Genomic DNA, 4826 nt, shown 5'->3' with positions numbered 1-4826 from the left:
TAGGTCCGCACAGGAGCAGGGGCCAAGGAAGTTCGCACCGGCATTCTCGAAGGAGGTTCCTGGGTCCCCCGTACAAGGAGGGGCCAAGGAAGTTCGCACTGCGCGCCTGCCGGGAGCGGCTTTTATGTCCTGGGCCCCGGAGTGGGAGGGCAGTGGGCGGGACATAGGCGGGTCAGGGGCGGGGCGGTAGGCGTGGCTAGGCGGGTTCCGGTTTTTCTCTGTCGGAGGTTGGGTTGCGCCTGCACACTCGACCCCTGTCTTTCCTGGGCGTGGGAAAGTTGACGGTGAAGAACCTAGAACTGCGCCATCTTGCCTCCGTTTGTCCAAACAATGATAAACTTCTTTGTCTCTTATGACAGTTTTTAACTTAAAAGTATATTTTGTCTAAATATAGCCACTCTGCTCTCTCTTTTGGTCACCTTTTGCATGTAATATCTTTTTCCATTCTTTACTTTTCACCTCTATGTGTTTTAAAGCTAAACTGAATCTCTTATAAGCAGTATATTGTTACATCTTATTTTTTTTACTCATTTGGTATTCCACATCTTTTAATTAGAGATTTTAATTCATTTACCTTTAAAATAATTATTGATTAGGTATGGCATTACTATTGTCATTTTGTTAATTGTTTTTAGTTCTTTTTGTTCTTTAGGTCCAGAATTTCAGTTTTTTTTAAAATGGCTTCTATGTCTTTTTTTTTTTTTTTTTGAGACGGAGTCTCGCTCTGTCACCCAGGCTGGAGTGCAGTGGCCGGATCTCAGCTCACTGCAAGCTCCGCCTCCCGGGTTCACACCATTCTCCTGCCTCAGCCTCCCGAGTAGCTGGGACTACAGGCGCCCGCCACCTCGCCCAGCTAGTTTTTTGTATTTTTTAGTAGAGACGGGGTTTCACCATGTTAGCCAGGATGGTCTCGATCTCCTAACCTCGTGATCCGCCCATCTCGGCCTCCCAAAGTGCTGGGATTACAGGCTTGAGCCACCGCGCCCGGCCCAAATGGCTTCTATGTCTTTATTTAACTTGTAATTTTGTTCATGTACTGTTTTTCTGATTTATTTAGTTGTTAATTTGTGTTCTCCATAGTTCACTCAGCTTCTTTAGCATGATTATTTTGAGATTTTTGTCAGGCAGTTAGTAGATCTCCATATCTTTAGAGTCAGTTACTTATTTTTTTCCTTTGGTGGTGTAATGTTTCCCTGATTACTTGTGATATTTGCCTTGCATTGGTGTCTGTGCTTTGAAGAAGTAGGTACTTCTTCTAACCTTTACATCCTGGCTTTGACAGTGAAAACCGTTCACCAGTCAGGCCATCTAGAGATTTTGGGTGGGCCACCTTGTGGGGATCTGTGGATAGGCTTGTTGCTGGAGTCTTCAGGCAGTTTGACCTGGTTCTGGGTCATCAGGTGGGTGAGTCTGTTTCTTGGATTTACAGGGGACTTGCCTGGTGCCAGGGTCCACTACAGTGGGCTTTTTGACTGGGTTTTCAGGAGCAGACTTGGAACCCATATCTGCAGGGCCTGGCTGAAACTTGGGTCCACAGGAGAGGATCTGGTACTGGAGTGGAACTTAAGCATGAGTCTGCAAAGGGATGACTTGGTGCTGGGGGACCTGGTGTCTGTGTCCATGGAGATTAACCTGGTCCAGAATCTGTGGGGGCTGGCCTCACACTAGGGTTAACTTGGGAGAACCTGGCATCTGGCCCATGGGGGCAGGTCTGGTGTCTGAAACCATGGGGATGGGCCAGGAGACTGCATCCCTAGGCATGGTCCTGGAGCCTGGTTCCACTGGGGCCAGCCTGGAGCCTAGTTCCATGGGAGTGGTCCTGGAACCTGAGTCTACAGTGACTGGCCTGGTGTTAGGGTTTATAGGGGAGGGCCTGGATCTTGAGTCCACTGGAGTCTGTAGCCTGAGGGCTACATCTTAAGTTTCCTTCCCACAGAGGGGCCCACCTGGTGTTGGAGAAGACATGGAGCCTAGGGTCATGGTGGGGGGCACTTGGGGTCTGGCACTAGAGGAGCTGATCACTGGGGTATTCCTGAAGTCTGGGACTATGGGAGTAGGTCTGGTGTTGGGGCCAGTCCAGAATCTGAGGTGGGCCTGAAGCCTTAATTTGCAGGGTCAGCCTGGAACCTTGAACTTTGGGGTCTGACTTGGCACCAGGTTTTACTGCTACAGTCCACAGCAAAATTGGGTGCTCACTTAACTCTCCCTTCCCCACAGGGAGGGTATCTCTTTCCAGGCTGCACTGCCTGGGCTTGGGGGACGAGTGATGTGGGTCATCTGAAACTGTCCTTCCTGTCCTCTTTTCTATTTCTCTGCTGCACTCAGGTGCTGAAATCTCTCCCTTGGATTCCTTTGCTCTTATGAAGGTATTTTCACACATGAATAGTTGTTCAAATGGATGTTTCTGAGAAGGGACAGCTATGGAAAATCCTGTTCCACCGTCTTGCTTGGGAGACTGACTGACCTTTTGAATATTTTTACTTACAGTAACGCTGTTTAAGGAGTAGATGGTTTATCCAAATGTAGATGGAATGGGATTCGTCCTCTCTATCAATCCCTCTCTCCTGAAATCGAAGGAAATAGCAATCAAGAGGCAAAAATTGTGCTAATCTGGTTCACCTTCTTTGTGTTATTGTATTCATTTCTGTTAGTCATGTAAACATAAAGTTTTAGTGCCTTAATGAAACATCTTAAGTTTTTCCACCCTTTCATTTCTCCAGGGTCCACACATTCCACAGAGAGACACAATTTTGTGGGTACAGCTTGGCCTGGGTTTTAGTCATCTATAGTCATGACTTGTTATTGCTTATATTAAAAAATCCTGTGCAGTGGTGCTGGGAATGTCATGGATGAGGTGCCATTACTCACAGTAGGTGGGGACACAGGTGGTGGCACAGTGCACAGTGCACAGCATGCCCTTAGTAGCAGCAGCAGCAGCAGCAGCAGAGGAGGCTCCCCGCAGTCCCAGCCTCTGGGCCAATGCTGCCACCTCACCCCTTCTGCTCTTCCTCCCTTCGCTGGCACCATGGCTGATCAGCTGACCAAAGAACAGATTGCTGAATTCAAGGAAGCTTATCTTATACAGATGGTAATGGCATCTTTATCTTTATCTTATAAAGATGGTAATGGCACCATCACAGCAAAGGAACTTGGAACCATCATGAGGGCACTGGGTCAGAACTTAACAGAATCTGAATTGCAGGACATGATCAATGAAGTGGATGATGTTGGCAATGGCACCATTTAGTTCCCCGAATTTTTGACCATGATGGCTAGAAAAATGAAAGACACATATAGTGAAGAAGAAATCATGAGGTATTCCAAGTCTTTGACGATAGTGGCAATGATTACATCAGTGCAGCAGAACTGCATCATGTCATGACAAACTTAGAAGAAAAACTAATAGATGAAGAAGTAGATAAAATGATCAGAGAAGCAGATATTGATGGAGACAAGTTGACTATGAAGAATTAATACAGATTATGACTGCAAAAATGAAGACCTACTTCCAGCCCCTTTTCCCTGTTCTAGAAGAATCAAATGGAATCTTTTACTTACCTCTTGCAAAAAAAGAAAAATGTTTATAATTTTCTGTTTCTGTTTCTTTCTTTTCTTTTCTTTTTTTAAAGACAGAATCTTGCTCGGTCACCCAGGCTGGAGTGCAGTGGTGTGATCTTGACTCACTGCAACCTTTGCTTCCTGGGTTCAAGTGATTCTCATACCTCAGCCTCCCAGTTAGCTGGGATTACAGGCGTGTGCCACTACATTCAGCTAATTTTTGTGTATTTTAGTAGAGACGGGGTTTTGCTATGTTGGCTAGGCTGGTCTCAAACTCCTGGAGTCAAGTGATCTGACCAGCTTAGCTTCCTAAAATGCTGGGATTACAGGTGTGAGCCACTGTGCCCAGCTGATTCATTCTGTTTCTATATAGCAAAACTGAATGTCAAAAGTACCTTCTACCCACACACACAAAATCTGCATGTATTTGTTGGTGGTCCTATCTGCTAAAGACCAAGCTACACATCAGTTTTACAATGTAAGTACATGTACTACCTTAATAATAAGGACTCCTTAAAGTTCCATTTAGTCATGATTAATACACTGTTTGGGCTGGCCAGTTTTTCATGCATGCAGCTGGACAACTGACAGCAGTCAGCCATTTGTATTAAAAAAAAAAAAAAAAAAAAAAAAGAAAATCCAAACCTATTCAATGGGTTCTGGTTCAATTTGTTTAGTATAAATTGTCATAACTGGTTTACTGAAAACAAACATTTAAAATTAGTTTATCTTAGGATGATGTGCAGAAAAATGGGGTGAAGGATAAACTCTTGAGACATAGCCCGACTAGTGGGATGGTCATCTTGTACTTCTGTGTGCCGTGATCCATGGTGATGATGTCATACCCTGGTGGCATGCCCATGTATGTTGGTTTAGTGTTGTCTGCATTGTTCTAGACTGAAATGGCTGTCACTGTTCACACAAATTTTTTAACAAGAAACATTTACCAAGGGAGCATCTTTGGACTCTGTTTTTTTTTTTTTGAGACGGAGTCTCGCTCTGTCACCCGGGCTGGAGTGCAGTGGCCGGATCTCAGCTCACTGCAAGCTCTGCCTCCCAGGTTTATGCCATTCTCCTGCCTCAGCCTCCCGAGTAGCTGGGACTACAGACGCCCGCCACCTCGCCTGGCTAGTTTTTTTGTATTTTTTAGTAGAGATGGGGTTTCACCGTGTTAGCCAGGATGGCCTCGATCTCCTGACCTCGTGATCCGCCCGTCTCGGCCTCCCAAAGTGCTGGGATTACAGGCTTGAGCCACCGCGCCCGGACTC

General features: G+C 45.8%; 1 pseudogene; it reads left to right on the top strand.

Moving 5' to 3' along the window:
- The first annotated feature begins 3025 nt into the window (after positions 1 to 3025).
- Positions 3026 to 3587, top strand: LOC108522037 (calmodulin-like; annotated as a pseudogene).
- The last annotated feature ends 1239 nt before the right edge of the window (positions 3588 to 4826 follow it).

Source organism: Rhinopithecus bieti, unplaced genomic scaffold (assembly GCF_001698545.2).
Source record: "Rhinopithecus bieti isolate Rb0 unplaced genomic scaffold, ASM169854v2 scaffold_63861, whole genome shotgun sequence".
NCBI classification, from domain to species: domain Eukaryota; kingdom Metazoa; phylum Chordata; class Mammalia; order Primates; family Cercopithecidae; genus Rhinopithecus; species Rhinopithecus bieti.
The sequence above is the reverse complement of the archived record's forward strand: the minus strand, read 5'-3'. Positions and strand labels throughout refer to the sequence as shown.